At 35.2% G+C, this 18,917-nt stretch overlaps 1 long non-coding RNA gene across 2 annotated transcripts in view; it reads right to left on the reverse strand.

The window, feature by feature from the left end:
• Positions 1-18,917, reverse strand: part of LOC108589373 (uncharacterized) — a 292,960-nt gene that overhangs the window by 247,651 nt on the left and 26,392 nt on the right. The gene's annotated exons all lie outside the window — the stretch shown is intronic.

Raw genomic sequence — 18,917 nt, forward strand, 5'->3', positions numbered from 1 at the left:
TAGTATTTGTCAGTCTATGAGTTATAAAACATTTTTTTGTGTTTTATTTTCCTGGTTACTAACAAATATTTAGCCGTCACTGTGTTTGGCCATTTTACTCTTTACTGTGACAAAAATACCTTTTGGCCATTTTATTGTTTTATATTGCTCATTATTCTTATTTTTAATGTTAAGAGGTCCTTATAGGTTCTGGATATTATTATGTTGTTTCATATTTGGCAAATGCCTTTAAGTAAGAGGTCATAATTTTAATCAATTAAAGATATCCTATTTAGAACAAAACACTTATTTTTTGTACTATAATTTAATATTTTTACATTTTAGTTTGGTCACTATGTTAATTAATTTAGAAATAATTTTTACCAACAGTTAGTAAGTCTGTTTCCCTGTATCCTCTGGTAAATCCTGAATACTTTGTCTTTTACTTTAAATAATAAGTCCATCTGTAATTGGTTTTCTTGTGTACAATGCAAGGCAGAAATCCAACCCCCTGTCTCTTCCATATAAAAATTGGGCTACTTTACAATCATTTTCACCACAGGTCTGCAATATCTACTCTGCTATATTGCAGTTTTCTGTGTATGTACTGGATTATTTCTGAGCCATTTCATTCTATGTTCCCACTTGTCTATTGAAAAAAAATGCCTTAGTTATACAATTTTATAAGCTACATTGTTATCTAGTAGGGTTTATCCTATTAAGTTAGTTTTTCTTCATAAGAATCATTATAAATGATTCTCTACTAAAATAAGTATCAAAAATTAGATATTTTTATAATAATTGAATACATCTTCAGAATTTAGAAAATAATGTCTATATGGAATACAGTTTCCCTGTTTAAAGTTATGGGATATCTATACTAGTTAAGGTCTTATTTCAGAAATTAAAATATTTTATACATTTATTTTTATAAATTTCAAGTAAAAGTTTGTTGTTTCTTATGTTATTTTTGTACCTCAGTAGAGAAATATTGCATGGTTTTATAATTTATTTATATCCAACAAAGTAAATACATTCACTTATTAATTCCCACAACATACTCTTATTTATTTTGTGTTATTTATACAGTCAATCATACTAACTTTAAGTTTTCTTCCTCTCTTCAAATCTTAAAATTCTCTTTTCTAATATTTCTGGCTAAAATCTAGCAAAATTTAAAATAAGTCTCAATATTAGATATTCTTCCACGGATTTCTTTGACATCAAATGTTGTAATATTAATTTTATGTTTAAAGTGAGCTAGGTTCTGGTGCAATTATTTGGTCAAACACCAGTCTCAAGGTTGCTCTGAAAGTATTATTAGATGTAATTAATATATAAATTCACAGGAATTTAATATAGCTAATTTCCCTCCAAAATTGGGTGTGCTGAAAATGATTGGAAACCATCATTCTCAGCACATTGATACAAGAACAGAAAACCAAAATTGGGTGGGCCTCATGCAATCATCTGAAGGGCTTCACAGAAAAGACTGAGGTCCCCTGAAGAAATACTGTTTCCTAACTGCAATATAGTAATTCTGCAACATCAGTTCTTGCTGGAATTTCTAGGCTACTTTCTTGCCCTGCAGTTGTCTAAATTGATAGCCCTCACAATAGCATGAGTTGATGATTCCTTAAAATAAATATTTTTCTATCTCTAGAGATAAATACTATCGGTTCTGTTTTTCTAGAGGTCACTAATATAGATTGTATGTTTTGGAAAACTGAATATAGTGATCAAATACAGCAATCAACCATACATCTTTTTTTTAGGTTATCAGTTATTATTCAGTCTAGATAAATTAATAAAATTTAGTGTTTTTATTTCATTTTTATTCTTCTTTAACATACAAAGTCTACATGTCTTTGATATTCTAAATTATCTGGAGTTAATTTCAGTGTAAGATGTAAGAAAGGAGTCCAGTTTCAGCTTTCTGCACATGGCTAACCAGTTTTCCCTCCACCATTTATTAAACAAGGAATCCTTTCCCTATTGCTTGTTTGTGTCAGGTTTGTCAAAGATCCAGATAGATTAAAAATTTAAACACAAGACCTAACACCACAAAAACCCTAGAAGAAAACCTAGGCAATACCATTCAGGACACAGGCATAGGCAAGGACTTCATGACCAAAACACAAAAAGCAACAGCAACAAAAGCCAAAATAGACAAATGGGATCTAATTAAACTTATGAAATTCTATACAGCAAAGGAACAATCATTAGAGTGAACTGGCAACCAAAAGAATGGGAAAAAATTTCTGGAATCTACCCATCTGACAAAGGACTAACATCCAGCATCTACAAAGAAGTAAAGCAGATTTACAAGAAAAAAAAACAACCAATCCCTTTTGAAAGTGGGTGAAGGATATGAACAGACACTTATCAAAAGAAGACATTTATGAGGCAAACAAATATGAAAAAATGCTCATCATCACTGATCATTAGAGAAATGCAAATCAAAACCACACTGAGACACCATCTCATGCCAGTTAGAATGGCAATTATTTAAAAATCCGGAGACAGCAGATGCTGGGGAGGATGTGGAGAAATAGGAACACTTTTATACTGCTGGTGGGAGTGTAAGTGTAAATTAGTTGAACCATTGTGGAAGATAGTGTGTGATTCCTCAAGGATCTAGAAATAGAAATTTCGTTTGACCCAGCAATCTCATTATTGGGTATATACCCAAAGGATTATAAATAGTTCTATTATAAAGACACATGCACATGTATGTTCATTGTGGCATTGTATACAATAGCAAAGACCTGGAACCAACCCAAATAGCCAACAATGATAGACTGGACAAAGAAAACGTGGCACATATACACCATTAAATACTATGCAGCCACAGAAAATGATGAGTTCCTGTCCTTTGTATGGACATGGATTAATCTGGAAATCATCATTCTCAGCACACTGATACAAGAACAGAAAACCAAACACTGCATGTTTTCACTCATAGGCAGGTGTTGAACAATGAGAACACATGGGCATAGGGAGAGGAACATAACACACTGGGGTCTGCTGGGAGGTGGGGAGCTAGGGGAGGGACAATGAAGGGTGGCGAGGTTGGGGAGGGATAGCACTGGAAGAAATACCTGATGTAGGTGACATGGGGAAGGAGAGAACAAACCACCATGGCATGTGTGTACCTATGCAACAATTCTGCAAGATCTGTACATGTACCCCAGAACTTAAAGTACAATAAAAAATTTTAAAACTAAATAAATAAATAAATTATTTTTAGGTGACTAAATCTGAGGACCATCATTTATGCATGCTGTTACTGTAAAATATTTCATTTTATCATACTAATTGCATAAATCACCTATTAACATTGCTGTTTTAGTCAAAATTTTTTACATTTCTCTGATGATTCTCATATCTATGCTTACCAATTTTTATGATGAAACATTATACTTTTAAATTTTGATTAAGATAATTTCAACTTCAACAATTAAATATTTTTTTTATTATCTAACTTACACTGATTCTGTCATCATGTTATTTTTCTTCCTTCATTTACAAAGCAAAATACATTAATTTCCAACATTATTAAATTACAAATCAGCAATTTTATTGATCAGTTGATAAGAAACAGTTCTATGCTATACATATTGAGGATATGAATGCATTAGTAACTATATGCATTAAGAAAGACATTCATAACCCCTATATATAGCATATAACTATTTATAATATCTTATCTTTTAAATAAGATATTAGCCTGATGTAGTGGCACACCTGTAATCTCAGCTACAGGTGGGCAAGAGGATAGCCTGAGGCCAGGCCACCAGTGTGTGACCAATATTTATTTATTTATGTTCTATCAACTTATTCCATTTAAATATTATATTAGAAGCTGGTCATAAAATATAAAATATGGAAAATATATATATTTGTTAATTCTTTTTTTTTTTTTTTTTTAGATGGTGTTTCTCTCTGGTTACCCAGGCAGGAGGAGTGCAATGGCGCGATCTCAGCTCACTGCAACCTCCGCCTCCTGGGTTCAGGCAATTCTCCTGCCTCAGCCTCCTGAGTAGCTGGGATTACAGGCACACACCACCATGCCCAGCTAATTTTTTGTATTTTTAGTAGAGACAGGGTTTCACCATGTTGACCAGGATGGTCCCGATCTCTTGACCTCGTGATGCACCTGCCTCGGCCTCCCAAAGTGCTGAGATTACAGGCATGAACCACCGCGCCTGGCCTATATTTGTTGATTTTAATGAACTGCCTAGAATACGTATAGCATATAGTTTTATCAATATTCCCTTTTTAGATTAAAAATGTTATATAAAACAGCTGTAATCTATTTATTGATGACAGACTGAAGCAAACATACCATATAAAATATTTACATGTATTTGTTTACTTGTAGATTTCTCTTTGGATTTGATATTAATTTCTAATTTTTGGTAAAAATTTTAGCTTTTAATTTATGCTTTAGAAGTTTTCTAGTTAAATTTAGGAGAAAAATTTATTCATTTATATTTGTCCCATATTGTATTACTCAATAGATTACAGTAGAAAAGTGAAATGGATGTTATTACATTAATGTATTTAACCAGATCATTTATACAGGACATAAACTGAATCACATTTTACTAAATTTTTAGTAGAAACAAAACTCCTCAATTTAGAAGAAACAAATTTCTCAGTTTAGTAGAAATAAAACTCTATATAGAAGCATGTGAATTATAACATAGTTGTTACTGTAAAATATGTCATACATAAAATGATAGTGTGATGGGCTAGAGATACTGGATCTTAATCTGAAAAAAAAATCCAATATAAAATTCAAACTAAGAGAAAAAAAGGAATATATGACACTTTCTTTAAATTCTCTACCAGTACAGTACACACACAATAGCTTATCAAATTTTCAATTTGATTAAGGATAATCTGAAAGAAGATTGTATGTAATCCTACTTGGGTCACTACAAACTTTGTAAATTAATAGAGGGGCTTGAATATCTTTTAATAGGATTTTTCTGGGAAATCCATAGAAAGCCAATGATTAAACAAAGGACTTTATCAACAAACTTTTTATAAGCAGTCTCAAAATAAAATAATTGCAGCACTCCAATAACATTTTAGTTAAAATTATTCAGGGAACAATTAGTTCACATTCGTGAGGAAAATAGTCTGTTACCCAGAAATAATACCTACACATAATCAAAAAATGAATATTAAGTATCAAGAAAACATATACATTTGTATGCATTAAAATAATTCTCAAAATATTATTACATCTAGATATTTTAAAACCATTGAGTAACAATGTCTTAGTCCATTCAGGCTGCTATAAAAGGCTATCATAGATTGGGTAAATTATAAACAATAGAAATTTACTCCTCACAGTACTGGAGGCTGGAAATTACAAGGTTAAAGTGCTGTAAAATTTAGTGTGTGTTGTGGGCTTGCTTGCTGGTTCGTAGGTGCCATCTTATCCCTGTGTACTCTCATGGTGGAAGGACAAGAGAGCTCCCTGGATCCTTCTTAATAAGGGCACTTATCCCATTTATAATCTTATTTCCTCCCAAAGACTCCATTTTCTAATACCATGTTGTATGGTGGGGGTAGTGTTTCAACAAATGAATTTAGGGGAACACAAACCGTCATTCTAAAGCAGGCAATACATTTGTAATTGTAACTATTGCAATGCATACAATATTGTGCTGGGATTTTTTACTTATTGACTACTAACTCTCAAACTTTATGCATTAACATTAACAAATAATTGATAGACAAGTAAATTTGCATTGCCATAAAAAATTAGAGCTCCTCAGTGTAGATACAAGCATAAACGTTACCCCCAACTTGAATCAAGATTTTCCTGGGAAAGATATTAGGTTCCAATAGTAGAAAAATAAATTCTCCAAGGTACAATGCTAACATTGATGCAGTAGATCGAATGATATTTTTCAAAGGAGAAAATGTAATCTGATGTCATTCTTCATATAACATATTTACACATAACTATATTATAAGCACCTATTTTATTAGCTATGTGCAATGTTATGCAGTCCACAAACCATAGAGAAAAAAACATAAAAACTGGATTAAATATTTATGATTATGTTAAAATTAAAAAAAATTTTAAAGTATTATGACACATGTGAAACTTGAAATTCAGAAACCAAAGAATAAAAATATTTAAAGTGTACACAATGTATTCCTCATTGGAATTGCACTCGTCTTCTTCATATGGTGTAGTCAAGTTAATCGATGAGACAGAGATTTGGTGGTGTTTCTCAATAAAATGAGTAATTTTAAACTGTTTAGCAATTTGTTTCATAAAGTTTTAGTTTATTATTCTAAAATGAAAAATAAGGCTCTTTTAAAAACTCCACATATTAATTAAGTATAGCTATTAGAAGGTGATCAATATAAGGTAAATGACAATTATAATTCCTACTTTATAAAAAATTCTGTGAATGGTTAGAGATATTATTTTTCTACCAGTTGTCTCTGTCTAATTATAATTATGTTACACCTTAAGTAATGTTAGAAGAATGTTTAAAAAGGCAGAAAATCAGAAAGCATATAGATAAACTATCACTATCAGAACAGGAGAATACACATTTTTTTTTCAAGCTTCTGTGCAGCATATACAAAGAGAGCTGACATATTGGGTCATACAACATACCGTAATAAATTGCAAATAAAATAACTCATACAAAGTATGTTGCTGTCAGACCACAATGAAATTAAATTGGAAATCAATAATAGAAAGAAATCTGGAAAATTCTAAATATTGAAAATTAAACACACCTTTCTAAATTACCCATGGGTCCAAAAGGAAGCCTTAAAATAAATTTTAAAATATTTTACATTACATAAAAACAAAAATAGAAGGTATTAATATGAGTGGCAAACAGCAAAAGCAGCACTTAGAGATAAATTTATAGTAATGAATGCATACATAAGAAAAGAAGAAAGATCTAAAATCAATTTAAACTTTAACTTTAGTGTATAAAAACAAGAAAATAAAAAAGATGGAATTCAAAGTAAGTGAAAAAAAATTAAAAGAGCTGGGCGACTCAAGATGGCGCTGTGAGAACAACCCAGGATTGGAGCTTTCGTTGGGTCCGTGGAGAGGTGAGTCTGAGCTGCATTTCCAGACTGATCTTTGTTGCCCACGGAACGAGGAAATTCCCAAGTGAAGAGGAGACGCGGGACGCCAGGCAGAACCTCCGCCTGGCGAAGCCGACAGCCGGGGTGGTGGCGGCCGGCCCTACCCAGGGCTCCCGACGGGGCGCGCTTGACCGGGTGCCCCGTTGAACTGGAAACTGGAGACATGAGAGGGCTGGACTTGAGACTGAGCTAGACTTGGACAGTGGGCCAGCCCAGGGGATTGCAGGGACAGAGCGTTAGGGGTGGCCCAGTGGGATGAACAAAACTGCGATTTCAAACAAGCCCCGTGCAGACGGCCCAAGATGCTCTGAGGGGGAGGGGCGTCCACCATTACCGAGGCAACCCGCCCCAACTGAGATACACGTCCATTGCTGACGCAGCCAGCTGTTGCTGAGGCAACCCGTCCCTACTGAGATACACACCCACTGCTGACACAGCCTGCCATTGCCGAGGCAACCTGCTACAACAGAGAGACTCTGCCCCAGGGTGTGGCGGAGAACACAGCAGAACAGCAGAGCCAGGGCGAGCCTCACAACAGCAGGGCGGAGCCTCGGCAGCCAAACAGTGGATAGTCTGCATCCTAGCTGGGCAGGACCACAACGGACATCCAAAAATAAAGCCCAAACCCCTCAACACAGAGCATTTGAGAAAAAAAAGGGTTTTTTAATGAGCTCTGTTGCAGCAGAATCAAACATAGCAGCCTAACAGCCCTGAATGAACAACAGAGCTTACAGCTGAGCAATTAAGCCACTATAAAGTACAAACTGTCTCCTCAAGCAGCTCCCTGACCCCTCAATATCCAAAAGACTGACATTAGGCAGGCATCATCCTGGGACAAAGATAGCAGAAAAAGAAACTGGTAGCATCCCTCGCTGTGCCACAGCTGCTAGAGGTGCACCCCAGACAAGCAGGGTCTGGAGTGAACCTCAGCAGTCGTACAGTGAAGGGGCTAGACTGGTAGAAGGAAAACCAAGCAACAGAAAAACTTCATCATCAACATTCTGGGTGTCCACTCAGAGACCCAGTCGAAAAGTCAGCAACTACGCAGACGACCAGCGGACAAATCCACAAAGATGGGAAGAAACCAGCGCAAAAAGGAGGAAAACACCCGAAACCAGAACACCTCGCCTCCGAGAAAGGACCAAAACTCCTCCCCAACAAGGGAACAAAGCTGGATGGAGAATGACTGTGACGAAATGACGGAATTAGACTTCAGAAGATGGATAATAAAAAACTTTTGTGAGCTAAAAGATCATGTATTAAATCAATGCTAAGAAACTAAGAACCTTGAAATAAGATTTGAAAAAAGATTCGAGGAAGTGATAACAAGAATGGATAACTTAGAGAGGAATATAAATGAATTAAAGGAGCTGAAAAACACAATACGAGAACTTCGAGAAGCATGCACAAGTTTCAATAGCCGAATCGACCAAGCAGAAGAAAGAATATCTGAAGTCGAAGACCAACTCAATGAAATAAAACGAGAAACCAAGATTAGAGAAAAAAACGCAAAAAGTAATGAACAAAGTCTCCAAGAAATGGGGGACTATGTGAAAAGACCTAACCTACGTTTGATAGGTGTACCAGAAGGGGACGAAGAGAATGAATCCAAGCTGGAAAATACTCTTCAGGACATCATCCAGGAAAATTTCCCCCACCTAGCAAGACAGGCCAACACTCAATTGCAGGAAATTCAGAGAACACCACAAAGATATTCCACAAGAAGAGCAACCCCAAGGCACATAATCGTCAGATTCAATAGGGTTGAAATAAAGGAGAGAATACTAAGGGCAGCCAGAGAAAAACGTCGGGTCACCCACAAAGGGAAGCCCATCAGACTCACAGCAGATCTCTCGGCAGAAGCACTACAAGCCAGAAGAGAGTGGGGGCCAATATTCAACATTCTTAAAGAAAAGAACTTTCAACCCAGAATTTCATATCCAGCCAAACTGAGCTTCAGAAGTGAAGGAAAAATAAAATCCTTTGCGAACAAGCAAGTACTCAGAGATTTTGTAACCACCAGGCCTGCTTTACAAGAGCTCCTAAAAGAGGCACTACACATAGAAAGGATCAACCAGTACCAGCCATTCCAAAATCACATTGAATGCTAAAGAGCATCAACATAATGAATCTACAACAACTAACAGACAAAACAGCCACTTAGCATCAAAATGGCAGTATCAAATTCACACATAACAATATTAACCCTAAATGTAAATGGACTAAATGCACTAATCAAAAGACACAGACTGGCAAACTGGATAAAAATCCAAAACCCATCAGTGTGCTGTATCCAGAAAACCCATCTCACATGCAAGGATACACAAAGGCTCAAAATAAAGGGATGGAGGAAGATTTACCAAGCAAATGGAGAGCAAAAAAAAGCAGGAGTTGCAATTCTCATCTCTGATAAAATAGACTTTAAAGCAACAAAGATCAAAAGAGACAAAGAAGGCCATTACATAATGCTAAAAGGATCGATACAACAAGAAGAGCTAACGATCCTGAACATATATGGACCCAATGCAGGAGCACCCAGATACATAAGGCAAGTTCTTAATGACTTACAAAAGGACTTAGACTCCCACACAATAATAGTGGGAGACTTTAACACTCCACTGCCAATACTAGACAGATCAACCAGACAGAAAGTCAACAAGGATATCCAGGGCTTGAACTCAGACCTGGAGCAAGCAAACCTGATAGACATTTACAGAACTCTCCACCCCAAATCCACAGAATACACATTCTTCTCAGCACCACATCACACGTACTCAAAAATTGGCCACATAATTGGAAGTAAAGCACTGCTCAACAAATGCAAAACAACTGAAATCATAACAAACAGCCTCTCAGACCATAGTGCAATCAAGTTAGAACTCAGAATTCAGAAACTAACCCAGAACCGCACAGCTTCATGGAAACTGAACAACTGGCTCTTCAATGTTGACTGGGTAAACAATGAAATGAAGGCAGAAATAAAGAAGTTCTTCAAAACCAATGAGAATGAATAAACAACGTGCCAGAACCTCTGAAACACATTTAAAGCAGTCTCTATAGGAAAGTATATAGCAATAAGTGCCCATATGAGGAGAATGGAGAGATCCAAAATTGACACCCTATCGTCAAAATTGAAAGAGCTAGAGGAGCAAGATCAAAAAAACTCAAAACCCAGCGGAAGACAAGAAATAACTAAGATCAGAGCTGAGCTGAAGGAGATTGAGACACGAAAAACCCTTCAAAAAATCAATAAATCCAAGAGCTGGTTTTTTGAAAAGATCAACAAAATAGACAGACCACTAGCCAGATTGATTAAAAAGAAAAGAGAGAACAACCAAATAGATGCAATAAAAAATGATAAAGGGGAAATCACCACAGATTCCACAGAAATTCAAACCATCATCAGAGAATATTACAAACAACTCTATGCGCATAAACTAGTAAACCTGGAAGAAATGGATAAATTCCTGGACTCCTGTGTCCTCCCAAGCCTAAACCAGGAGGAAGCTGAAACTATGAATAGACCAATAACAAGGTCTGAAGTTGAGGCAGCAATTAAGAGCCTACCACACAAAAAAAGCCCAGGTCCAGACGGGTTCACAGCCGAATTCTACCAGACACACAAGGAGGAGCTGGTACCATTCCTTCTAAAACTATTTCTAACAATTCAAAAAGAGGGAATCTTTCCCAAATCATTTTATGAGACCAACATCATTCTGATACCAAAACCCGGCAGAGACCCAATGAGAAAAGAAAACTTCAGGCCAATATCCATGATGAACATATATGCAAAAATCTTCAATAAAATATTGGCAAGCCGATTACAACAGCAAATCCAAAAACTTATTCCTCATGATCAAGTAGGATTCATCCCGGGGATGCAAGGCTGGTTCAACATACGCAAGTCTATCAATGTAATTCACCACATAAACAGAACCAAAAACAAAAACCACATGATTATCTCAATTGACGCAGAGAAGGCATTTGACAAAATTCAACAGCCCTTTATGCTAAAAACCCTCAATAAACTCGGTATCGATGGAACGTATCTCAAAGTAATAAAACCTATTTATGACAAACCAACAGCCAATATCATAAAAACTGAATGGGCAAAAACTGGAAGCATTCCCTTTGAAATCTGGCACTAGACAAGGATGCCCTCTTTCACCACTCCTATTCAATATAGTACTGGAAGTTCTAGCCAGAGCAATCAGGCAAGAAAAAGAAATAAAGGGTATTCAAATAGGAAAGGTGGAAGCCAAACTGTCTCTATTTGCAGACGACATGATAGTATACCTAGAAGACCCCATTGCCTCAGCCCAAAAACTCCTGAAACTGATAAGCAACTTCAGCAAAGTCTCAGGATATAAAATCAATGTGCAAAAATCACAAGCATTCGTCTACACCAATAACAGACTTAAAGAAAGCCAAATCAAGAACGAACTGCCATTCGCAATTGCTACAAAAAGAATAAAATACCTTGGAATACAACTCACAAGGAATGTAAGAGACCACTTCAAGGAGAACTACAAACCACTGCTCAATGAAATCAGAGAGGACACAAACAGATGGAGAAACATTCCATGATCATGGTTAGGAAGAATTAATATCGTGAAAATGGCTATACTGCCCAAAGTAATTTACAGAATCAACGCTATCCCCATCAAGCTACCATTGACTTTCTTCACAGAACTGGAACAAACCACCATGAACTTCATATGGAACCAAAAGAGAGCCCGCATAGCCAAGTCAATTCTAAGCAAAAAGAACACAGCGGGGGGCATCACACTACCGGATTTCAAACTATACTACAAGGCTACAGTAATCAAAACAGCATGGTATTGGTACCAAAACAGAGATATAGACCAATGGAACAAAACAGAGGCACCGGAGGCAACACAACATACATACAACTATACAATCTTTGATAAACCTGACAAAAACAAGCAATGGGGAAAGGATTCCATGTTTAACAAATGGTGTTGGGAAAACTGGCTAGCCATGTGCAGAAAGCAGAAACTGGACCCCTTCCTGACACCTTACACTAAAATTAACTCCAGATGGATTAAAGACTTAAACATAAGACCTGGCACCATAAAAACCCTAGAAGGAAATCTAGGCAAAACTATCCAGGACATAGGAGTAGGCAAGGACTTCATGAACAAAACACCAAAAGCATTGGCAACAAAAGCCAAAATAGACAAATGGGACCTAATCAAACTCCACAGCTTCTGCACGGCAAAAGAAACAGTCACTAGATTGGATCAGCAACCAACAGAATGGGAAAAAATTTTCGCAGTCTACCCATCTGACAAAGGGCTGATATCCAGAATTTACAAAGAACTCAAACAGATTTACAGGAAAAAAACAAACAAGCCCATTCAAAAGTGGGCAAAGGATATGAACAGATACTTTACGAAAGAAGACATATATGAGGCCCACAGTCATATGAAAAAATGCTCATCATCACTGGTCATCAGAGAGATGCAAATCAAAACCACATTGAGATACCATCTCACACCAGTTAGAATGGCGATCATTAAAAAATCTGGAGACAACAGATGCTGGAGAGGATGTGGAGAAAAAGGAACACTTTTACACTGTTGGTGGGAGTGTAAATTAGTTCAACCATTGTGGAAGACAGTGTGGCGATTCCTCACGGCCTTAGAAATAGAAATTCCAGTTGACCCAGCAATCCCATTACTGGGTATATATCCAAAAGACTATAAATTGTTCTACTATAAGGACACATGTACACAAATGTTCATTGCAGCACTCTTTACAATAGCAAAGACCTGGAATCAACCCAAATGCCCATTGATAATAGACTGGATTGGAAAAATGTGGCACATATACACCATGGAATATTATGCAGTAATCAGAAATGATGAGTTTGTGTCGTTTGTAGGGACATGGATGAATCTGGAGAACATCGTCCTCAGCAAACTGACACAAGAACAGAAAATGAAACACCGCATATTCTCACTCATAGGTGGGTGATGAACAATGAGAACATGTGGACATAGAAAGGGGAGTACTAAACACTGGGGTCTATTGGGGGGAAAAGGGGAGGGTCAGTGGGAGGGGGAGGTGGGGAGGGATAGCCTGGGGAGAAATGCCAAATGTGGGTGAAGGGGAGAAGAAAAGCAAAGCACACTGCCATGTGTGTACCTACACAACTGTCTTGCATGCTCTACTCATGTACCCCAAAACCTAAAATCCAATAAAAAATTAAAAAAAAAAAAAATTAAAAGGGCTAAAAAATAAAATTTAATAAATAAAATTAGTAGAAAAAAATCTACAAAATATAATCTGGCTCTTTATAAAGATCTAAAATGTTGATGAATCTACAGCCTGAATAACCTGGAAAAAGAGATGTGACACAAATGACTAATTTCAGAAATGAAATCACCATTCCTAGCAATCCTGTGAGCATTATAAACAACTCTGTGGCCATATATTTGAAAACTTTAAGTTAGAAAAAGGCATTGAAGAATCACAATCTACCAAAACTCATAAAAGAAGAAACAGACAATCTGAATAGTACTCTGTGTATTAAGACGATCAAAGCAACAATTAATAACTTTCCAAAGCAGAAAGTACAAAGCCCTGCTGGTTTCACTGATGAACTATACCAGTCCTTTAAAAAATAAATGATAATGGCCTCTTACATTTCTTTTAGATAGTAGAAACTGAGGGCACACTTTCTGATTCTTTAAAGTCAGCTTTATGCTAAAATCAAAAGACTTTACAACAAAGAAAAACTGCAAACTAGTATTTTTCATGACCAGAGAGGCAGATATACTCCACAAAATATTAGCAGATTGACTCCAATAATATATAAAATAAATCCCATTATGGTCTACTGGGATTCATTTCAGCTATGTAAGAATATTTCACATCTCATAATTACTGTAATCTATCACATCAACAAGCTAAATAAAAAATAGAATTATTTCAAAGATACATATAAAAATATTTCACAAAATCCCACACACATTCATTATTTAAATAAAACCACTCAGCAAACTAAGTATATAGAAAAAAATTTCTCAACTTCCTAGATACATCTTCAAAAAAGCTACAGTTGACATCATACTTAACAAGTGAGAAACTAAATGTCACCCTAAGACCAGGAACAAGGAATGGAAAGCCACATGCAAAATAATAATAATAATCTAGACAAAGATATATCTTTCACAAAATTAAAATAAAAATCTATCACTAAAGATAAAATGCAAAACTATACAACTTTTAGAAAATAACCTAGGAGAAAATGTAGGTGACTGAGTTTAATAATGACTTGCTAGATATAACACCAAAAGTACAATCCATTAAAAAAAAACGTAAATGTTGGACTTAATAAAAATTTTAAGAATTTCTGCTTCAAAAAAGAGGAGAATAAAGAGATTAATTACCAACTGAGAGATAATATTTGCAAAGTTCATCTGATAAAGGATTGCTATCCAAATATACTAAAAACTCATGGAACAGTAAGTAAACAACTCATTGAAAAATGGACTAAAATGATTCACTTTAGGTGAAGTGAACAGACACTTCATCAGTAAAGAGAAGCAGATGGCAAAATAGAATATAAAAAGGTACTCAATATCATATATTGCTAGAGAATTGCTGTTACATACCTATTAAAATAGTAAAATCCCAAACACTGACAACACCCAATGCTGGCAAGGATCTGGAGCAACAGGAACAATTATTCATTGAAAATGAAAATGCAAAACAATACAACTACTCGCTAAAAACAGTTTGGCGGTTCCTTGCAAAGCTGATAGTTACCTTACCACCGTAACATCCAGCAACTACACTTGTTGGTATTTATCAAAATTAACTGAAAACTTCGTCCACCTGAAAACCCACACATCAATGCTTACAGCAACTTTATAATTGCAAATAATTGTATGCAATCAGAATATCCTTCAATAGGTGAATGGATAGCCAAACTGTGATGCATTCATACAATAAAACATTATTCACATAAGAAAAAAATGATGCATCCAATTATGAAAATGAATAGTAAAAATAGGAGAAACTTTAAATATATATTGCTAAGTGAAATAAGCCAGTGTGAAAAATGTACATCCTGTATGTTTCTGACTATATACCATTCTGGAAAAGGCAGTAAGTACTATAGAGAGAATACAAAGATTAATGGTTTCCAAAATGTTATGGAGGAAACATGAACAAAGAAATAAATATGGATTACAAAATAATTGTTAGGGCAGGAATCTGTTCTGTCTGATACCGTAATGACAGACACATGAATTTATTCATTTGTCAAAACTAACTGGAGTGTACAAAACACAGAGTGCTCCCTCCTGTTAACCTCTATTACCTTGGTTAATAGTTAATAATAATGTATAAATATTGGTTTATCAGTTTTACAAAATGTAACATATAAATGCAAAATGTTAATGATATTTGCAAAAATGGGTGTGAAGGGTTGGGGAATATATAAAAACTCTGTACTTCACAGTTTTTTTATAAACATAAAACTAAAAATAAATCCATGAGAAAAATATCATACAGAATCATTGGTCACTTTCTGCCAGAAATGAAAATAGAACACCTACTGATTCACAAAATGAAATGTTGTGGCATAGTCTTGATACATATATCAGTTTGGGAAATTTGCTTAAATTCTTTCAATTGCCACATAATACTTCCTAATAAGGAACAGAGTCTTAAATTGACCTACTGGGCTGAGCATGATCTTGACCCTGTCAATCTCCTCAGATGCCTCATCTCACTTCCCCAGTCATTCTTGTTAGACGTGCTTCCTGTAAAGAATGTTTTCCTTACAATATAGAATCATATATTTTTATTTTAAACTATTATTTTTTGTTGGTGAATTCAAACTCATCACTTTTGTACAAACTTATAGTTCAATACCATAATATTTTAATGGATTTTACTTTATATATATGCTAAAACTGATATTTTCAAACATTAATTTGTACACATTTATTATGTGAATAAATCCTTGACATTCCAGGTAATGTTTCAGTCTTGGGATACAGTTGTGAAGAAAACAGAACCCCTCCTGGAACATACATTTGAGGAGAGAAAAACTTTAAAAATGCATATAATGATTTTCAAAACACATTAAACTGTGAGTGCTAATATGGTCATTACCATATATAAATTATATTATGCAAAAATATATCATAATACATAGAATATATATATGTATACACATTACAATCATAGTATTAGATACAATATGTAATTATATATGCATATTTACATGCATATGGAATGTGTGTGCGTGTATATATATATATATATATATATATATATACACACTAATCTGTTATAATGTGGTATGCCAGATTATATAATTTATATATGTGCCCTGTGTGTGTGTGTTTGCTTGTGGGTAATAACAACCATAATGTTACATTAATATAATGTGTTTTTAAAGTCCTGGATCTTGTGAGACTTAAATATTGCCTAGGATAAAGAGGATTTGTCCTGATAGTAAATGTGAATAAATAAATTAACGTGAGAATAAATTTTGGCAAATCCATACAAGAAAATGATACACAATAAATAAAATGTTGTAGTATACAACTATGAATTAATATAATATATAAAACCAATACATGACACATCACATTGTATGTAATATACAATATACAATAATCATAGCACCACCTGTAATTTAATGTCATGTAATAAACGAATCACCTCCTTTGGATCTCTAGGTTGTTTCCTGTATTCTCACTAAAGAAAAATACCTTGTCATGCTTATGCGTCTTGGGATCACTATATATATTTTTGTCTTAGAACTCATCTAAAAAAATTAAAAGATACGTATGATTTCAAGACATTCCATATGTAAGCTACATGCACTCAGGATAGTAAATGGCAAACTTCAAGATATGAAAGGCTACTACTACCTTAAAACAACTCATGAATGAATGATCAATTTCATGTTAGTATCTCGTTATATAGTAAACAAATAACTTAAAGTCCAGACAAATTAGTAGTTTCTGTAGGTCAAAGCAATGATAGACAGGAGAATCTGACTGGTTGACATATTATCACTGTATTTATTTAATTTGGTTATGATGGCAGTCACAGTCACATAAATTATATTTGAAAAATTCTTTTTGTAACATCCAGCATCAGATTTAAAAATGTTGATTAATGTTGACAGGTATTAGCAAATACCTGTTGATAAATTTGAGATTCAATCTGTGACATTTTTCACAAAGTATGTTTCACAAAATTTAGTTCCCCATAAATAAGAATTATACAAAAGAAACATAATCAAATTTCTTAATGGTAGGTATTATTGGAATTTTTTTTTTTTTTTTTTTGCTTTCTTTAAATTGTACTTTAGGTTCTGGGGTACATGTGCAGATCATGCAGGATTGTTGCATAAACAAACACATGGCAATGTGGTTTGCTGCCTCCATCCCCCCATCACCGATATCTGACATTTCTCCCCATGTTATCCCTCCCCAACCTCTCCCCCTCCACCACTGTCTCTCCCTTGCCCACCCAACAGACCCCAGTGTGTGATGCTCCCCTCCCTGTGCCCATGATCTTATTGTTCAACATCCACCTATGAGTGAGAACATGCAGTGTTTGATTTTCTGTTCTTGTGTCAGTTTGCTGAGAATGATGGTTTTCGAAATCATCCATGTCCCTACAAAGGACACAAACTCATCGTTTCTTATGGCTGCACAGTATTCCATGGTTTATATGTGCCACAATTTCCTTGTCCAGTCTATCGTCAATGGGCATTTAGGTTGGTTCCAGGTCTTTGCTATTATAAACAGTGCCACTATGAATGTACCTGTGCATCTGTGCTTATAATAGAATGATTTATAATCCTTTGGGTATATACCCAGTAATGAAATTGCTGGGTCAAATGGAATTTCTATTTCTAGGTCCTTGAGGAAGCACTGTCTTTCACAATGATTGAACTAGTTCACACTCCCACCAACAGTGTAAAATGTTCCTATTTCTCCACATCCTCTCCAGCATCTGTTGTCTCCAGATTTTTTAATGACCATCATTCTAACTGGTTTGAAGTGGTATCTCAATGTGGTTTTGAATTGCATTTCTCTAATAATAAGTGATGATGAGCATTTTGTCATGTTCGTTGGCCTCATATATATCTTCTTTTGAAAAATGTCTGTTCGTATCCTTCTCCCACTTTTGGATGGATTTGTTTATTGTTTTCTTGTAAATCTGTTTTAGTTCTTTGCAGATTTTGGATATTAGCCCTTTGTCAGATGAGTAGATTGCAAAAATTTTTTCCAATTCTATTGGTTGCCGATTCACTCTAATGATTGTTTCTTTTGCTGTACAGAAGCTCTGGAGTTTAATCTGGTCCCATGTGTCTATTTTGGCTTTTGTTGCCAATGGTTTTGGTGTTTTAGTCATGAAGTCCTTGCCTATGCCTATGTCCTGAATGGTTTTGCCTACATTTTCTTCTAGAGTTTTTATGGTGTTAAGTCTTATGTGTAAGTCTTTAATCCATTTGGAGTTAATTTTAGTGTAAGGTGTCAGGAAAGGGTCCATTTTCTGCTTTCTGCACATAGCTAGCCAGTTTTCCCAACACCATTTATGAAACAGGGAATCCTTTCCCCATTGCTTGTTTCTGTCAGGTTTGTCAAACATCAGATGATTGTAGAAGTGTGGTGTTGCCTCCAAGGCCTCTGTTCTGTTCCATTGGTCTGTATCTCTGTTTTGGTACCAGTACCATGCTGTTTTGATTACTGTAGCTTTGTAGTATAGTTTGAAATCAGGTAGTGTGATGC

The sequence above is a fragment of the Callithrix jacchus genome, chromosome 1 (genome assembly GCF_049354715.1).
Source record: "Callithrix jacchus isolate 240 chromosome 1, calJac240_pri, whole genome shotgun sequence".
NCBI lineage: Eukaryota > Metazoa > Chordata > Mammalia > Primates > Cebidae > Callithrix > Callithrix jacchus.